The following is a 19,858-nucleotide window of genomic DNA, read 5'->3' on the forward strand; positions in this document are numbered from 1 at the left end:
AATCCCGTTTCCAACGAAGGCCCCAAGGAGGACTAAATATCCCCTTGCAGACTTAAGAAACAGAGTGTTTCCAAACTGCTCTGTGAAAAGAAAGGTTAAACTCTGTGAGTTGAACGCACACATCACAAAGTTTTTTCTGAGAATGATTCTGTCTAGTTTTTTTACAAAGATATTTCGATTTCTAAGATTGGCCTCAAATCGCTTGAAATCTCCACTTGCAAATTCCACAAAAAGAGTGTTTCAAAACTGCTCTGTCTAAAGGAAGGTTCAACTCTGTGAGTTGAATACACACAACGCAAAGATGTTACTGGGAATTCATCTGTCTAGCATTCAACTGAGAAATCCCGTTTCCAACGAAGGCCTCAAAGTGGTCCAAATATTCTCTTGCAAACTTAACAAACAGAGTGTTTCCAAACTGCTCTATGAAAAGAAAGGTTAAACTCTGTGAGTTGAACGCACACATCACAAAGTGGTTTCTGAGAATGATTCGGTCTAATTTTGATACAAAGATATTTCGATTTCTAAGATTGGCCTCAAATCGCTTGAAATCTCCACTTTCAAATTCCACAAAAAGAGTGTTTCAAAACTGCTCTGTCTAAAGGAAGGTTCAACTCTGTGAGTTGAATACACACAACACAAAGAAGTTACTGGGAATTCATCTGTCTAGCATTTAACTGAGAAATCCCGTTTCCAACGAAGGCCTCAAAGGGGTGCAAATATCCTCTTGCAAACTTAACAAACAGAGTGTTTCCAATCTGCTCTATGAAAAGAAAGGTGAAACTCTGTGAGTTGAACGCACACATCACAAAGTAGTTTCTGAGAATGGTTCTGTCTAGTTTTAAAACGAAGATATTTCCTTTAATACAAAAGGCCTCAAATCGTTTGAAATCTCCAATTGTAAAATCCAAAAAAAGTGAGTTTCAAATCTGCTCTGTCTAAAGGAAGGTTCAACTCTGTGAGTTGAATACACACAACGCAAAGATGTTACTGGGAATTCATCTGTCTAGCATTCAACTGAGAAATCCCGTTTCCAACGAAGGCCTCAAAGTGGCCCAAATATTCTCTTGCAAAATTAACAAACAGAGTGTTTCCAAACTGCTCTATGAAAAGAAAGGTTAAAATCTGTGAGTTGAACGCACACATCACAAATTGGTTTCTGAGAATGATTCCGTCTAATTTTTATACAAAGATATTTCGATTGCTAAGATTGCCCTCAAATCGCTTGAAGTCTCCACTTGCAAATTCCACAAAAAGAGTGTTTCAAAACTGCTCTGTCTAAAGGAAGGTTCAACTCTGTGAGTTGAATACACACAACGCAAAGACGTTACTGGGAATTCATCTGTCTACCATTTAACTGAGAAATCCCGTTTCCAACGAAGTCCTCAAAGTGGTCCAAATATTCTCTTGCAAACTTAACAAACAGAGTGTTTCCAAACTGCTCTATGAAAAGAAAGGTTAAACTCTGTGAGTTGAACGCACACATCACAAAGTAGTTTCTGAGAATGGTTCTGTCTAGTTTTAAAACGAAGATATTTCCTTTAATACAAAAGGCCTCAAATCGTTTGAAATCTCCAATTGTAAAATCCACAAAAAGAGTGTTTCAAATCTGCTCTGTCTAAAGAAAGTTTCAACTCTGTGAGTTGAATACACACAACACAAGGAAGTTACTGAGAATTCATCTGTCTAGCTTTATATGAAGAAATCCCGTTTCCAACGAAGGCCTCAAGGAGGTCTAAATATCCCCTTGCAGACTTAAGAAACAGAGTGTTTCCAAACTGCTCTGTGAAAAGAAAGGTTAAACTCTGTGAGTTGAACGCACACATCACAAAGTTTTTTCTGAGAATGATTCTGTCTAGTTTTTATACAAAGATATTTCGATTTCTAAGATTGGCCTCAAATCGCTTGAAATCTCCACTTGCAAATTCCACAAAAAGAGTGTTTCAAAACTGCTCTGTCTAAAGGAAGGTTCAACTCTGTGAGTTGAATACACACAACGCAAAGATGTTACTGGGAATTCATCTGTCTAGCATTCAACTGAGAAATCCCGTTTCCAACGAAGGCCTCAAAATGGTCCAAATATTCTCTTGCAAACTTAACAAACAGAGTGTTTCCAAACTGCTCTATGAAAAGAAAGGTTAAACTCTGTGAGTTGAGCGCACACATCACAAAGTGGTTTCTGAGAATGATTCTGTCTAGTTTTTATACAAAGATATTTTGATTTCTAAGATTGGCCTCAAATCGCTTGAAATCTCCACTTGCAAATTCCACAAAAAGAGTGTTTCAAAACTGCTCTGTCGAAAGGAAGGTTCAACTCTGTGTGTTGAATACACACAACACAAAGAAGTTACTGGGAATTCATCTGTCTAGCATTTAACTGAGAAATCCCGTTTCCAACGAAGGCCTCAAAGGGTTCCAAATATCCTCTTGCAAACTTAACAAACAGAGTGTTTCCAAACTGCTCTATGAAAAGAAAGGTGAAACTCTGTGAGTTGAACGCACACATCACAAAGTAGTTTCTGAGAATGGTTCTGTCTAGTTTTAAACGAAGATAGTTCCTTTAATACAATAGGCCTCAAATCGTTTGAAATCTCCAATTGTAAATTCCACAAAAAGAGTGTTTCAAATCTGCTCTGTCTAAAGAAAGGTTCAACTCTGTGAGTTGAATACACACAACACAAAGAAGTTACTGAGAATTCACCTGTCTAGCTTTAGATGAAGAAATCCCGTTTCCAACGAAGGCCCCAAGGAGGACTAAATATCCCCTTGCAGACTTAACAAACAGAGTGTTTCCAAACTGCTCTGTGAAAAGAAAGGTTAAACTCTGTGAGTTGAACGCACACATCACAAAGTTTTTTCTGAGAATGATTCTGTCTAATTTTTTTACAAAGATATTTCGATTTCTAAGATTGGCCTCAAATCGCTTGAAATCTCCACTTGCAAATTCCACAAAAAGAGTGTTTCAAAACTGCTCTGTCTAAAGGAAGGTTCAACTCTGTGAGTTGAATACACACAACGCAAAGATGTTACTGGGAATTCATCTGTCTAGCATTCAACTGAGAAATCCCGTTTCCAACGAAGGCCTCAAAGTGGTCCAAATATTCTCTTGCAAACTTAACAAACAGAGTGTTTCCAAACTGCTCTATGAAAAGAAAGGTTAAACTCTGTGAGTTGAACGCACACATCACAAAGTGGTTTCTGAGAATGATTCGGTCTAATTTTGATACAAAGATATTTCGATTTCTAAGATTGGCCTCAAATCGCTTGAAATCTCCACTTTCAAATTCCACAAAAAGAGTGTTTCAAAACTGCTCTGTCTAAAGGAAGGTTCAACTCTGTGAGTTGAATACACACAACACAAAGAAGTTACTGGGAATTCATCTGTCTAGCATTTAACTGAGAAATCCCGTTTCCAACGAAGGCCTCAAAGGGGTGCAAATATCCTCTTGCAAACTTAACAAACAGAGTGTTTCCAATCTGCTCTATGAAAAGAAAGGTGAAACTCTGTGAGTTGAACGCACACATCACAAAGTAGTTTCTGAGAATGGTTCTGTCTAGTTTTAAAACGAAGATATTTCCTTTAATACAAAAGGCCTCAAATCGTTTGAAATCTCCAATTGTAAAATCCAAAAAAAGTGAGTTTCAAATCTGCTCTGTCTAAAGGAAGGTTCAACTCTGTGAGTTGAATACACACAACGCAAAGATGTTACTGGGAATTCATCTGTCTAGCATTCAACTGAGAAATCCCGTTTCCAACGAAGGCCTCAAAGTGGCCCAAATATTCTCTTGCAAAATTAACAAACAGAGTGTTTCCAAACTGCTCTATGAAAAGAAAGGTTAAAATCTGTGAGTTGAACGCACACATCACAAATTGGTTTCTGAGAATGATTCCGTCTAATTTTTATACAAAGATATTTCGATTGCTAAGATTGCCCTCAAATCGCTTGAAGTCTCCACTTGCAAATTCCACAAAAAGAGTGTTTCAAAACTGCTCTGTCTAAAGGAAGGTTCAACTCTGTGAGCTGAATACACAAAACGCAAAGAAGTTACTGGGAATTCATCTGTCTACCATTTAACTGAGAAATCCCGTTTCCAACGAAGTCCTCAAAGTGGTCCAAATATTCTCTTGCAAACTTAACAAACAGAGTGTTTCCAAACTGCTCTATGAAAAGAAAGGTTAAACTCTGTGAGTTGAACGCACACATCACAAAGTAGTTTCTGAGAATGGTTCTGTCTAGTTTTAAAACGAAGATATTTCCTTTAATACAAAAGGCCTCAAATCGTTTGAAATCTCCAATTGTAAAATCCACAAAAAGAGTGTTTCAAATCTGCTCTGTCTAAAGAAAGTTTCAACTCTGTGAGTTGAATACACACAACACAAGGAAGTTACTGAGAATTCATCTGTCTAGCTTTATATGAAGAAATCCCGTTTCCAACGAAGGCCTCAAGGAGGTCTAAATATCCCCTTGCAGACTTAAGAAACAGAGTGTTTCCAAACTGCTCTGTGAAAAGAAAGGTTAAACTCTGTGAGTTGAACGCACACATCACAAAGTTTTTTCTGAGAATGATTCTGTCTAGTTTTTATACAAAGATATTTCGATTTCTAAGATTGGCCTCAAATCGCTTGAAATCTCCACTTGCAAATTCCACAAAAAGAGTGTTTCAAAACTGCTCTGTCTAAAGGAAGGTTCAACTCTGTGAGTTGAATACACACAACGCAAAGATGTTACTGGGAATTCATCTGTCTAGCATTCAACTGAGAAATCCCGTTTCCAACGAAGGCCTCAAAATGGTCCAAATATTCTCTTGCAAACTTAACAAACAGAGTGTTTCCAAACTGCTCTATGAAAAGAAAGGTTAAACTCTGTGAGTTGAGCGCACACATCACAAAGTGGTTTCTGAGAATGATTCTGTCTAGTTTTTATACAAAGATATTTCGATTTCTAAGATTGGCCTCAAATCGCTTGAAATCTCCACTTGCAAATTCCACAAAAAGAGTGTTTCAAAACTGCTCTGTCTAAAGGAAGGTTCAACTCTGGTAGTTGAATACACACAACACAAAGAAGTTACTGGCAATTCATCTCTCTAGCATTTAACTGAGAAATCCCGTTTCCAACGAAGGCCTCAAAGGGGTCCAAATATCCTCTTGCAAACTTAACAAACAGAGTGTTTCCAAACTGCTCTATGAAAAGAAAGGTGAAACTCTGTGAGTTGAACGCACACATCACAAAGTAGTTTCTGAGAATGGTTCTGTCTAGTTTTAAAACGAAGATATTTCCTTTAATACAGTTGGCCTGAAATTGCTTGAAATCTCCACTTGTAAAATCCACAAAAAGAGTGTTTCAAATCTGCTCTGTCTAAAGAAAGTTTCCACACTGTGAGTTGAATACACACAACACAAAGAAGTTACTGAGAATTCATCTGTCTAGCTTTATATGAAGAAATCCCGTTTCCAACGAAGGCCTCAAGGAGGTCTAAATATCCCCTTGCAGACTTAAGAAACAGAGTGTTTCCAAACTGCTCTATGAAAAGAAAGGTTAAACTCTGTGAGTTGAACGCACACATCACAAAGTTTTTTCTGAGAATGATTCTGTCTAGTTTTTATACAAAGATATTTCGATTTCTAAGATTGGCCTCAAATCGCTTGAAATCTCCACTTGCAAATTCCACAAAAAGAGTGTTTCAAAACTGCTCTGTCGAAAGGAAGGTTCAACTCTGTGAGTTGAATACACACAACACAAAGAAGTTACTGGGAATTCATCTGTCTAGCATTTAAATGAGAAATCCCGTTTCCAACGAAGGCCTCAAAGGGTTCCAAATATCCTCTTGCAAACTTAACAAACAGAGTGTTTCCAAACTGCTCTATGAAAAGAAAGGTGAAACTCTGTGAGTTGAACGCACACATCACAAAGTAGTTTCTGAGAATGGTTCTGTCTAGTTTTAAACGAAGATAGTTCCTTTAATACAATAGGCCTCAAATCGTTTGAAATCTCCAATTGTAAATTCCACAAAAAGAGTGTTTCAAATCTGCTCTGTCTAAAGAAAGGTTCAACTCTGTGAGTTGAATACACACAACACAAAGAAGTTACTGAGAATTCATCTGTCTAGCTTTATATGAAGAAATCCCGTTTCCAACGAAGGCCCCAAGGAGGACTAAATATCCCCTTGCAGACTTAACAAACAGAGTGTTTCCAAACTGCTCTGTGAAAAGAAAGGTTAAACTCTGTGAGTTGAACGCACACATCACAAAGTTTTTTCTGAGAATGATTCTGTCTAGTTTTTTTACAAAGATATTTCGATTTCTAAGATTGGCCTCAAATCGCTTGAAATCTCCACTTGCAAATTCCACAAAAAGAGTGTTTCAAAACTGCTCTGTCTAAAGGAAGGTTCAACTCTGTGAGTTGAATACACACAACGCAAAGATGTTACTGGGAATTCATCTGTCTAGCATTCAACTGAGAAATCCCGTTTCCAACGAAGGCCTCAAAGTGGTCCAAATATTCTCTTGCAAACTTAACAAACAGAGTGTTTCCAAACTGCTCTATGAAAAGAAAGGTTAAACTCTGTGAGTTGAACGCACACATCACAAAGTGGTTTCTGAGAATGATTCGGTCTAATTTTGATACAAAGATATTTCGATTTCTAAGATTGGCCTCAAATCGCTTGAAATCTCCACTTTCAAATTCCACAAAAAGAGTGTTTCAAAACTGCTCTGTCTAAAGGAAGGTTCAACTCTGTGAGTTGAATACACACAACACAAAGAAGTTACTGGGAATTCATCTGTCTAGCATTTAACTGAGAAATCCCGTTTCCAACGAAGGCCTCAAAGGGGTGCAAATATCCTCTTGCAAACTTAACAAACAGAGTGTTTCCAATCTGCTCTATGAAAAGAAAGGTGAAACTCTGTGAGTTGAACGCACACATCACAAAGTAGTTTCTGAGAATGGTTCTGTCTAGTTTTAAAACGAAGATATTTCCTTTAATACAAAAGGCCTCAAATCGTTTGAAATCTCCAATTGTAAAATCCAAAAAAAGTGAGTTTCAAATCTGCTCTGTCTAAAGGAAGGTTCAACTCTGTGAGTTGAATACACACAACGCAAAGATGTTACTGGGAATTCATCTGTCTAGCATTCAACTGAGAAATCCCGTTTCCAACGAAGGCCTCAAAGTGGCCCAAATATTCTCTTGCAAAATTAACAAACAGAGTGTTTCCAAACTGCTCTATGAAAAGAAAGGTTAAAATCTGTGAGTTGAACGCACACATCACAAATTGGTTTCTGAGAATGATTCCGTCTAATTTTTATACAAAGATATTTCGATTGCTAAGATTGCCCTCAAATCGCTTGAAGTCTCCACTTGCAAATTCCACAAAAAGAGTGTTTCAAAACTGCTCTGTCTAAAGGAAGGTTCAACTCTGTGAGTTGAATACACACAACGCAAAGACGTTACTGGGAATTCATCTGTCTACCATTTAACTGAGAAATCCCGTTTCCAACGAAGTCCTCAAAGTGGTCCAAATATTCTCTTGCAAACTTAACAAACAGAGTGTTTCCAAACTGCTCTATGAAAAGAAAGGTTAAACTCTGTGAGTTGAACGCACACATCACAAAGTAGTTTCTGAGAATGGTTCTGTCTAGTTTTAAAACGAAGATATTTCCTTTAATACAAAAGGCCTCAAATCGTTTGAAATCTCCAATTGTAAAATCCACAAAAAGAGTGTTTCAAATCTGCTCTGTCTAAAGAAAGTTTCAACTCTGTGAGTTGAATACACACAACACAAGGAAGTTACTGAGAATTCATCTGTCTAGCTTTATATGAAGAAATCCCGTTTCCAACGAAGGCCTCAAGGAGGTCTAAATATCCCCTTGCAGACTTAAGAAACAGAGTGTTTCCAAACTGCTCTGTGAAAAGAAAGGTTAAACTCTGTGAGTTGAACGCACACATCACAAAGTTTTTTCTGAGAATGATTCTGTCTAGTTTTTATACAAAGATATTTCGATTTCTAAGATTGGCCTCAAATCGCTTGAAATCTCCACTTGCAAATTCCACAAAAAGAGTGTTTCAAAACTGCTCTGTCTAAAGGAAGGTTCAACTCTGTGAGTTGAATACACACAACGCAAAGATGTTACTGGGAATTCATCTGTCTAGCATTCAACTGAGAAATCCCGTTTCCAACGAAGGCCTCAAAATGGTCCAAATATTCTCTTGCAAACTTAACAAACAGAGTGTTTCCAAACTGCTCTATGAAAAGAAAGGTTAAACTCTGTGAGTTGAGCGCACACATCACAAAGTGGTTTCTGAGAATGATTCTGTCTAGTTTTTATACAAAGATATTTCGATTTCTAAGATTGGCCTCAAATCGCTTGAAATCTCCACTTGCAAATTCCACAAAAAGAGTGTTTCAAAACTGCTCTGTCGAAAGGAAGGTTCAACTCTGGTAGTTGAATACACACAACACAAAGAAGTTACTGGCAATTCATCTCTCTAGCATTTAACTGAGAAATCCCGTTTCCAACGAAGGCCTCAAAGGGGTCCAAATATCCTCTTGCAAACTTAACAAACAGAGTGTTTCCAAACTGCTCTATGAAAAGAAAGGTGAAACTCTGTGAGTTGAACGCACACATCACAAAGTAGTTTCTGAGAATGGTTCTGTCTAGTTTTAAAACGAAGATATTTCCTTTAATACAAAAGGCCTCAAATCGTTTGAAATCTCCAATTGTAAAATCCACAAAAAGAGTGTTTCAAATCTGCTCTGTCTAAAGAAATGTTCAACTCTGTGAGTTGAATACACACAACACAAAGAAGTTACTGAGAATTCATCTGTCTAGCTTTATATGAAGAAATCCCGTTTCCAACGAAGGCCTCAAGGAGGTCTAAATATCCCTTTGCAGACTTAAGAAACAGAGTGTTTCCAAACTGCTCTGTGAAAAGAAACGTTAAACTCTGTGAGTTGAACGCACACATCACAAAGTTTTTTCTGAGAATGATTCTGTCTAGTTTTTATACAAAGATATTTCGATTTCTCAGATTGGCCTCAAATCGCTTGAAATCTCCACTTGCAAATTCCACAAAAAGAGTGTTTCAAAACTGCTCTGTCTAAAGGAAGGTTCAACTCTGTGAGTTGAATACACACAACGCAAAGAAGTTACTGGGAATTCATCTGTCTAGCATTTAACTGAGAAATCCCGTTTCCAACGAAGGCCTCAAAGGGGTCCAAATATCCTCTTGCAATCTTAACAAACAGAGTGTTTCCAAACTGCTCTATGAAAAGAAAGGTGAAACTCTGTGAGTTGAACGCACACATCACAAAGTAGTTTCTGAGAATGGTTCTGTGTAGTTTTAAAACGAAGATATTTCCTTTAATACAAAAGGCCACAAATCGTTTGAAATCTCCAATTGTAAAATCCATAAAAAGAGTGTTTCAAATCTGCTCTGTCTAAAGAAAGGTTCAACTCTGTGAGTTGAATACACACAACACAAAGAAGTTACTGAGAATTCATCTGTCTAGCTTTATATGAAGAAATCCCGTTTCCAACGAAGGCCTCAAGGAGGTCTAAATATCCCCTTGCAGACTTAAGAAACAGAGTGTTTCCAAACTGCTCTGTGAAAAGAAAGGTTAAACTCTGTGAGTTGAACGCACACATCACAAAGTTTTTTCTGAGAATGATTCTTTCTAGTTTTTATACAAAGATATTTCGATTTCTAAGATTGGCCTCAAATTGCTTGAAATCTCCACTTGCAAATTCCACAAAAAGAGTGTTTCAAAACTGCTCTGTCTAAAGGAAGGTTCAACTCTGTGAGTTGAACACACACAACGCAAAGATGTTACTGGGAATTCATCTGTCTAGCATTCAACTGAGAAATCCCGTTTCCAACGAAGGCCTCAAAATGGTCCAAATATTCTCTTGCAAACTTAACAAACAGAGTGTTTCCAAACTGCTCTATGAAAAGAAAGGTTAAACTCTGTGAGTTGAGCGCACACATCACAAAGTGGTTTCTGAGAATGATTCTGTCTAGTTTTTATACAAAGATATTTCGATTTCTAAGATTGGCCTCAAATCGCTTGAAATCTACACTTGCAAATTCCACAAAAAGAGTGTTTCAAAACTGCTCTGTCTAAAGGAAGGTTCAACTCTGGTAGTTGAATACACACAACACAAAGAAGTTACTGGCAATTCATCTCTCTAGCATTTAACTGAGAAATCCCGTTTCCAACGAAGGCCTCAAAGGGGTCCAAATATCCTCTTGCAAACTTAACAAACAGAGTGTTTCCAAACTGCTCTATGAAAAGAAAGGTGAAACTCTGTGAGTTGAACGCACACATCACAAAGTAGTTTCTGAGAATGGTTCTGTCTAGTTTTAAAACGAAGATATTTCCTTTAATACAAAAGGCCTCAAATCGTTTGAAATCTCCAATTGTAAAATCCACAAAAAGAGTGTTTCAAATCTGCTCTGTCTAAAGAAATGTTCAACTCTGTGAGTTGAATACACACAACACAAAGAAGTTACTGAGAATTCATCTGTCTAGCTTTATATGAAGAAATCCCGTTTCCAACGAAGGCCTCAAGGAGGTCTAAATATCCCCTTGCAGACTTAAGAAACAGAGTGTTTCCAAACTGCTCTGTGAAAAGAAACGTTAAACTCTGTGAGTTGAACGCACACATCACAAAGTTTTTTCTGAGAATGATTCTGTCTAGTTTTTATACAAAGATATTTCGATTTCTCAGATTGGCCTCAAATCGCTTGAAATCTCCACTTGCAAATTCCACAAAAAGAGTGTTTCAAAACTGCTCTGTCTAAAGGAAGGTTCAACTCTGTGAGTTGAATACACACAACGCAAAGAAGTTACTGGGAATTCATCTGTCTTGCATTTAGCTGAGAAATCCCGTTTCCAACGAAGGCCTCAAAGTGGTCCAAATATTCTCTTGCAAACTTAACAAACAGAGTGTTTCCAAACAGCTCTATGAAAAGAAAGGTGAAACTCTCAGTTGAACACACACATCACAAAGTAGTTTCTGAGAATGGTTCTGTCTAGTTTTAAAACGAAGATATTTCCTTTAATACAGTTGGCCTGAAATTGCTTGAAATCTCCACTTGTAAAATCCACAAAAAGAGTGTTTCAAATCTGCTCTGTCTAAAGAAAGTTTCCACACTGTGAGTTGAATACACACAACACAAAGAAGTTACTGAGAATTCATCTGTCTAGCTTTATATGAAGAAATCCCGTTTCCAACGAAGGCCTCAAGGAGGTCTAAATATCCCCTTGCAGACTTAAGAAACAGAGTGTTTCCAAACTGCTCTATGAAAAGAAAGGTTAAACTCTGTGAGTTGAACGCACACATCACAAAGTTTTTTCTGAGAATGATTCTGTCTAGTTTTTATACAAAGATATTTCGATTTCTAAGATTGGCCTCAAATCGCTTGAAATCTCCACTTGCAAATTCCACAAAAAGAGTGTTTCAAAACTGCTCTGTCGAAAGGAAGGTTCAACTCTGTGAGTTGAATACACACAACACAAAGAAGTTACTGGGAATTCATCTGTCTAGCATTTAACTGAGAAATCCCGTTTCCAACGAAGGCCTCAAAGGGGTCCAAATATCCTCTTGCAAACTTAACAAACAGAGTGTTTCCAAACTGCTCTATGAAAAGAAAGGTGAAACTCTGTGAGTTGAACGCACACATCACAAAGTAGTTTCTGAGAATGGTTCTGTCTAGTTTTAAAACGAAGATATTTCCTTTAATACAAAAGGCCTCAAATCGTTTGAAATCTCCAATTGTAAAATCCACAAAAAGAGTGTTTCAAATCTGCTCTGTCTAAAGAAAGGTTCAACTCTGTGAGTTGAATACACACAACACAAAGAAGTTACTGAGAATTCATCTGTCTAGCTTTATATGAAGAAATCCCGTTTCCAACGAAGGCCTCAAGGAGGTCTAAATATCCCCTTGCAGACTTAAGAAACAGAGTGTTTCCAAACTGCTCTGTGAAAAGAAAGGTTAAACTCTGTGAGTTGAACGCACACATCACAAAGTTTTTTCTGAGAATGATTCTGTCTAGTTTTTATACAAAGATATTTCGATTTCTAAGATTGGCCTCAAATCGCTTGAAATCTCCACTTGCAAATTCCACAAAAAGAGTGTTTCAAAACTGCTCTGTCTAAAGGAAGGTTCAACTCTGTGAGTTGAATACACACAACGCAAAGAAGTTACTGGGAATTCATCTGTCTAGCATTTAACTGAGAAATCCCATTTCCAACGAAGGCCTCAAAGGGGTCCAAATATCCTCTTGCAAACTTAACAAACAGAGTGTTTCCAAACTGCTCTATGAAAAGAAAGGTGAAACTCTGTGAGTTGAATGCACACATCACAAAGTAGTTTCTGAGAATGGTTCTGTCTAGTTTTAAAACGAAGATATTTCCTTTAATACAAAAGGCCACAAATCGTTTGAAATCTCCAATTGTAAAATCCACAAAAAGAGTGTTTCAAATCTGCTCTGTCTAAAGAAAGGTTCAACTCTGTGAGTTGAATACACACAACACAAAGAAGTTACTGAGAATTCATCTGTCTAGCTTTATATGAAGAAATCCCGTTTCCAACGAAGGCCTCAAGGAGGTCTGAATATCCCCTTGCAGACTTAAGAAACAGAGTGTTTCCAAACTGCTCTGTGAAAAGAAACGTTAAACTCTGTGAGTTGAACGCACACATCACAAAGTTTTTTCTGAGAATGATTCTGTCTAGTTTTTATACAAAGATATTTCGATTTCTAAGATTGGCCTCAAATCGCTTGAAATCTCCACTTGCAAATTCCACAAAAAGAGTGTTTCAAAACTGCTCTGTCTAAAGGAAGGTTCAACCCTGTGAGTTGAATACACACAACGCAAAGATGTTACTGGGAATTCATCTGTCTAGCATTCAACTGAGAAATCCCGTTTACAACGAAGGCCTCAAAATGGTCCAAATATTCTCTTGCAAACTTAACAAACAGAGTGTTTCCAAACTGCTCTATGAAAAGAAAGGTTAACCTCTGTGAGTTGAACGCACACATCACAAAGTGGTTTCTGAGTATGATTCTGTCTAGTTTTTATACAAAGATATTTCGATTTCTAAGATTGGCCTCAAATCGCTTGAAATCTCCACTTGCAAATTCCACAAAAAGAGTGTTTCAAAACTGCTCTGTCTAAAGGAAGGTTCAACTCTGTGAGTTGAATACACACAACACAAAGAAGTTACTGGGAATTCATCTGTCTAGCATTTAACTGAGAAATCCCGTTTCCAACGAAGGCCTCAAAGGGGTCCAAATATCCTCTTGCAAACTTAACAAACAGAGTGTTTCCAAACTGCTCTATGAAAAGAAAGGTGAAACTCTGTGAGTTGAACGCACACATCACAAAGTAGTTTCTGAGAATGGTTCTGTCTAGTTTCAAAACGAAGATATTTCCTTTAATACAAAAGGCCTCAAATCGTTTGAAATCTCCAATTGTAAAATCCACAAAAAGAGTGTTTCAAATCTGCTCTGTCTAAAGAAAGGTTCAACTCTGTGAGTTGAATACACACAACACAAAGAAGTTACTGAGAATTCATCTGTCTAGCTTTAGATGAAGAAATCCCGTTTCCAACGAAGGCCTCAAGGAGGCCTAAGTATCCCCTTGCAGACTTAAGAAACAGAGTGTTTCCAAACTGCTCTGTGAAAAGAAAGGTTAAACTCTGTGAGTTGAACGCACACATCACAAAGTTTTTTCTGAGAATGATTCTGTCTAGTTTTTATACAAAGATATTTCGATTTCTAAGATTGGCCTCAAATCGCTTGAAATCTCCACTTGCAAATTCCACAAAAAGAGTGTTTCAAAACTGCTCTGTCTAAAGGAAGGTTCAAATCTGTGAGTTGAATACACACAACGCAAAGATGTTACTGGGAATTCATCTGTCTAGCATTCAACTGAGAAATCCCGTTTCCAACGAAGGACTCAAAGTGGTCCAAATATTCTCTTGCAAACTTAACAAACAGAGTGTTTCCAAACTGCTCTATGAAAAGAAAGGTTAAACTCTGTGAGTTGAACGCACACATCACAAAGTGGTTTCTGAGAATGATTCTGTCTAGTTTTTATACAAAGATATTTCGATTTCTAAGATTGGCCTCAAATCGCTTGAAATCTCCACTTGCAAATTCCACAAAAAGAGTGTTTCAAAACTGCTCTGTCTAAAGGAAGGTTCAACTCTGTGAGTTGAATACACACAACGCAAAGATGTTACTGGGAATTCATCTGTCTAGCATTCAACTGAGAAATCCCGTTTCCAACGTAGGCCTCAAAGTGTTCCAAATATTCTCTTGCAAACTTAACAAACAGAGTGTTTCCAAACTGCTCTATGAAAAGAAAGGTGAAACTCTGTGAGTTGAACGCACACATCACAAAGTAGTTTCTGAGAATGGTTCTGTCTAGTTTTAAAACGAAGATATTTCCTTTAATACAAAAGGCCTCAAATCGTTTGAAATCTCCAATTGTAAAATCCACAAAAAGAGTGTTTCAAATCTGCTCTGTCTAAAGAAAGGTTCAACTCTGTGAGTCGAATACACACAACACAAAGAAGTTACTGAGAATTCATCTGTCTAGCTTTAGATGAAGAAATTCCGTTTCCTACGAAGGCCTCAAGGAGGTCTGAATATCCCCTTGCAGACGTAAGAAACAGAGTGTTTCCAAACTGCTCTTTGAAAAGAAAGGTTAAACTCTGTGAGTTGAACGCACACATCACAAAGTTTTTCTGAGAATGATTCTGTCTAGTTTTTATACAAAGATATTTCGATTTCTAAGATTGGCCTCAAATCGCTTGAAATCTCCACTTGCAAATTCCACAAAAAGAGTGTTTCAAAACTGCTCTGTCTAAAGGAAGGTTCAACCCTGTGAGTTGAATACACACAACACAAAGATGTTACTGGGAATTCATCTGTCTAGCATTCAACTGAGAAATCCCGTTTCCAACGAAGGCCTCAAAATGGTCCAAATATTCTCTTGCAAACTTAACAAACAGAGTGTTTCCAAACTGCTCTATGAAAAGAAAGGTTAACCTCTGTGAGTTGAACGCACACATCACAAAGTGGTTTCTGAGAATGATTCTGTCTAGTTTTTATACAAAGATATTTCGATTTCTAAGATTGGCCTCAAATCGCTTGAAATCTCCACTTGCAAATTCCACAAAAAGAGTGTTTCAAAACTGCTCTGTCTAAAGGAAGGTTCAACTCTGTGAGTTGAATACACACAACACAAAGAAGTTACTGGGAATTCATCTGTCTAGCATTTAACTGAGAAATCCCGTTTCCAACGAAGGCCTCAAAGGGGTCCAAATATCCTCTTGCAAACTTAACAAACAGAGTGTTTCCAAACTGCTCTATGAAAAGAAAGGTGAAACTCTGTGAGTTGAACGCACACATCACAAAGTAGTTTCTGAGAATGCTTCTGTCTAGTTTTAAACGAAGATATTTCCTTTAATACAAAAGGCCTCAAATCGTTTGAAATCTCCAATTGTAAAATCCACAAAAAGAGTGTTTCAAATCTGCTCTGTCTAAAGAAAGGTTCAACTCTGTGAGTTGAATAAACACAACACAAAGAAGTTACTGAGAATTCATCTGTCTAGCTTTATATGAAGAAATCCCGTTTCCAACGAAGGCCTCAAGGAGGTCTAAATATCCCCTTGCAGACTTAAGAAACAGAGTGTTTCCAAACTGCTCTGTGAAAAGAAAGGTTAAACTCTGTGAGTTGAACGCACACATCACAAAGTTTTTTCTGAGAATGATTCTGTCTAGTTTTTATACAAAGATATTTCGATTTCTAAGATTGGCCTCAAATCGCTTGAAATCTCCACTTGCAAATTCCACAAAAAGAGTGTTTCAAAACTGCTCTGTCTAAAGGAAGGTTCAACTCTGTGAGTTGAATACACACAACACAAAGAAGTTACTGGGAATTCATCTGTCTAGCATTTAACTGAGAAATCCCGCTTCCAACGAAGGCCTCAAAGGGGTCCAAATATCCTCTTGAAACTTAACAAACAGAGTGTTTCCAAACTGCTCTATGAAAAGAAACGTGAAACTCTGTGAGTTGAACGCACACATCACAAAGTAGTTTCTGAGAATGGTTGTGTCTAGTTTTAAAACGAAGATATTTCCTTTAATACAAAAGGCCTAAAATCGTTTGAAATCTCCAATTGTAAAATCCACAAAAAGAGTGTTTCAAATCTGCTCTGTCTAAAGAAAGGTTCAACTCTGTGAGTTGAATACACACAACACAAAGAAGTTACTGAGAATTCATCTGTCTAGCTTTATATGAAGAAATCCCGTTTCCAACGAAGGCCTCAAGGAAGTCTAAATATCCCCTTGCAGACTTAAGAAACAGAGTGTTTCCAAACTGCTCTGTGAAAAGAAAGGTTAAACTCTGTGAGTTGAACGCACACATCACAAAGTTTTTTCTGAGAATGATTCTGTCTAGTTTTTATACAAAGATATTTCGATTTCTAAGATTGGCCTCAAATCGCTTGAAATCTCCACTTGCAAATTCCACAAAAAGAGTGTTTCAAAACTGCTCTGTCTAAAGGAAGGTTCAACTCTGTGAGTTGAATACACACAACGCAAAGATGTTACTGGGAATTCATCTGTCTAGCATTCAACTGAGAAATCCCGTTTCCAACGAAGGCCTCAAAGTGGTCCAAATATTCTCTTGCAAACTTAACAAACAGAGTGTTTCCAAACTGCTCTATGAAAAGAAAGGTTAAACTCTGTGAGTTGAACGCACACATCACAAAGTGGTTTCTGAGAATGATTCTGTCTAGTTTTTATACAAAGATATTTCGATTTCTAAGATTGGCCTCAAATCGCTTGAAATCTCCACTTGCAAATTCCACAAAAAGAGTGTTTCAAAACTGCTCTGTCTAAAGGAAGGTTCAACTCTGTGAGTTGAATACACACAACACAAAGAAGTTACTGGGAATTCATCTGTCTAGCATTTAACTGAGAAATCCCGTTTCCAACGAAGGCCTCAAAGGGGTCCAAATATCATCTTGCAAACTTAACAAACAGAGTGTTTCCAAACTGCTCTATGAAAAGAAAGGTGAAACTCTGTGAGTTGAACGCACACATCACAAAGTAGTTTCTGAGAATGGTTCTGTCTAGTTTTAAAACGAAGATATTTCCTTTAATACAAAAGGCCTCAAATCGTTTGAAATCTCCAATTGTAAAATCCACAAAAAGAGTGTTTCAAATCTGCTCTGTCTAAAGAAAGGTTCAACTCTGTGAGTTGAATACACACAACGCAAAGAAGTTACTGAGAATTCATCTGTCTAGCTTTATATGAAGAAATCCCTTTTCCAACGAAGGCCTCAAGGAGGTCTAAATATCCCCTTGCAGACTTAAGAAACAGAGTGTTTCCAAACTCCTCTGTGAAAAGAAAGGTTAAACTCTGTGAGTTGAACGCACACATCACAAAGTTTTTTCTGAGAATGATTCTGTCTAGTTTTTATACAAAGATATTTCGATTTCTAAGATTGGCCTCAAATCTCTTGAAATCTCCACTTGCAAATTCCACAAAAAGAGTGTTTCAAAACTGCTCTGTCTAAAGGAAGGTTCAACTCTGTGAGTTGAATTCACACAACACAAAGAAGTTACTGAGAATTCATCTGTCTAGCTTTATATGAAGAAATCTCGTTTCCAACGAAGGCCTCAAGGAGGTCTAAATATCCCCTTGTAGACTTAAGAAACAGAGTGTTTCCAAACTGCTCTGTGAAAAGAAAGGTTAAACTCTGTGAGTTGAACGCACACATCACAAAGTAGTTTCTGAGAATGGTTCTGTCTAGTTTTAAAACGAAGATATTTCCTTTAATACAAAAGGCCTCAAATCGTTTGAAATCTCCAATTGTAAAATCCAAAAAAAGTGAGTTTCAAATCTGCTCTGTCTAAAGGAAGGTTCAACTCTGTGAGTTGAATACACACAACGCAAAGATGTTACTGGGAATTCATCTGTCTAGCATTCAACTGAGAAATCCCGTTTCCAACGAAGGCCTCAAAGTGGCCCAAATATTCTCTTGCAAAATTAACAAACAGAGTGTTTCCAAACTGCTCTATGAAAAGAAAGGTTAAAATCTGTGAGTTGAACGCACACATCACAAATTGGTTTCTGAGAATGATTCCGTCTAATTTTTATACAAAGATATTTCGATTGCTAAGATTGCCCTCAAATCGCTTGAAGTCTCCACTTGCAAATTCCACAAAAAGAGTGTTTCAAAACTGCTCTGTCTAAAGGAAGGTTCAACTCTGTGAGCTGAATACACACAACGCAAAGAAGTTACTGGGAATTCATCTGTCTACCATTTAACTGAGAAATCCCGTTTCCAACGAAGTCCTCAAAGTGGTCCAAATATTCTCTTGCAAACTTAACAAACAGAGTGTTTCCAAACTGCTCTATGAAAAGAAAGGTTAAACTCTGTGAGTTGAACGCACACATCACAAAGTAGTTTCTGAGAATGGTTCTGTCTAGTTTTAAAACGAAGATATTTCCTTTAATACAAAAGGCCTCAAATCGTTTGAAATCTCCAATTGTAAAATCCACAAAAAGAGTGTTTCAAATCTGCTCTGTCTAAAGAAAGTTTCAACTCTGTGAGTTGAATACACACAACACAAGGAAGTTACTGAGAATTCATCTGTCTAGCTTTATATGAAGAAATCCCGTTTCCAACGAAGGCCTCAAGGAGGTCTAAATATCCCCTTGCAGACTTAAGAAACAGAGTGTTTCCAAACTGCTCTGTGAAAAGAAAGGTTAAACTCTGTGAGTTGAACGCACACATCACAAAGTTTTTTCTGAGAATGATTCTGTCTAGTTTTTATACAAAGATATTTCGATTTCTAAGATTGGCCTCAAATCGCTTGAAATCTCCACTTGCAAATTCCACAAAAAGAGTGTTTCAAAACTGCTCTGTCTAAAGGAAGGTTCAACTCTGTGAGTTGAATACACACAACGCAAAGATGTTACTGGGAATTCATCTGTCTAGCATTCAACTGAGAAATCCCGTTTCCAACGAAGGCCTCAAAATGGTCCAAATATTCTCTTGCAAACTTAACAAACAGAGTGTTTCCAAACTGCTCTATGAAAAGAAAGGTTAAACTCTGTGAGTTGAGCGCACACATCACAAAGTGGTTTCTGAGAATGATTCTGTCTAGTTTTTATACAAAGATATTTCGATTTCTAAGATTGGCCTCAAATCGCTTGAAATCTCCACTTGCAAATTCCACAAAAAGAGTGTTTCAAAACTGCTCTGTCTAAAGGAAGGTTCAACTCTGGTAGTTGAATACACACAACACAAAGAAGTTACTGGCAATTCATCTCTCTAGCATTTAACTGAGAAATCCCGTTTCCAACGAAGGCCTCAAAGGGGTCCAAATATCCTCTTGCAAACTTAACAAACAGAGTGTTTCCAAACTGCTCTATGAAAAGAAAGGTGAAACTCTGTGAGTTGAACGCACACATCACAAAGTAGTTTCTGAGAATGGTTCTGTCTAGTTTTAAAACGAAGATATTTCCTTTAATACAGTTGGCCTGAAATTGCTTGAAATCTCCACTTGTAAAATCCACAAAAAGAGTGTTTCAAATCTGCTCTGTCTAAAGAAAGTTTCCACACTGTGAGTTGAATACACACAACACAAAGAAGTTACTGAGAATTCATCTGTCTAGCTTTATATGAAGAAATCCCGTTTCCAACGAAGGCCTCAAGGAGGTCTAAATATCCCCTTGCAGACTTAAGAAACAGAGCGTTTCCAAACTGCTCTATGAAAAGAAAGGTTAAACTCTGTGAGTTGAACGCACACATCACAAAGTTTTTTCTGAGAATG

The sequence above is a fragment of the Pan paniscus genome, chromosome 8 (genome assembly GCF_029289425.2).
Source record: "Pan paniscus chromosome 8, NHGRI_mPanPan1-v2.0_pri, whole genome shotgun sequence".
Classification (NCBI taxonomy): Eukaryota; Metazoa; Chordata; class Mammalia; order Primates; family Hominidae; genus Pan; species Pan paniscus.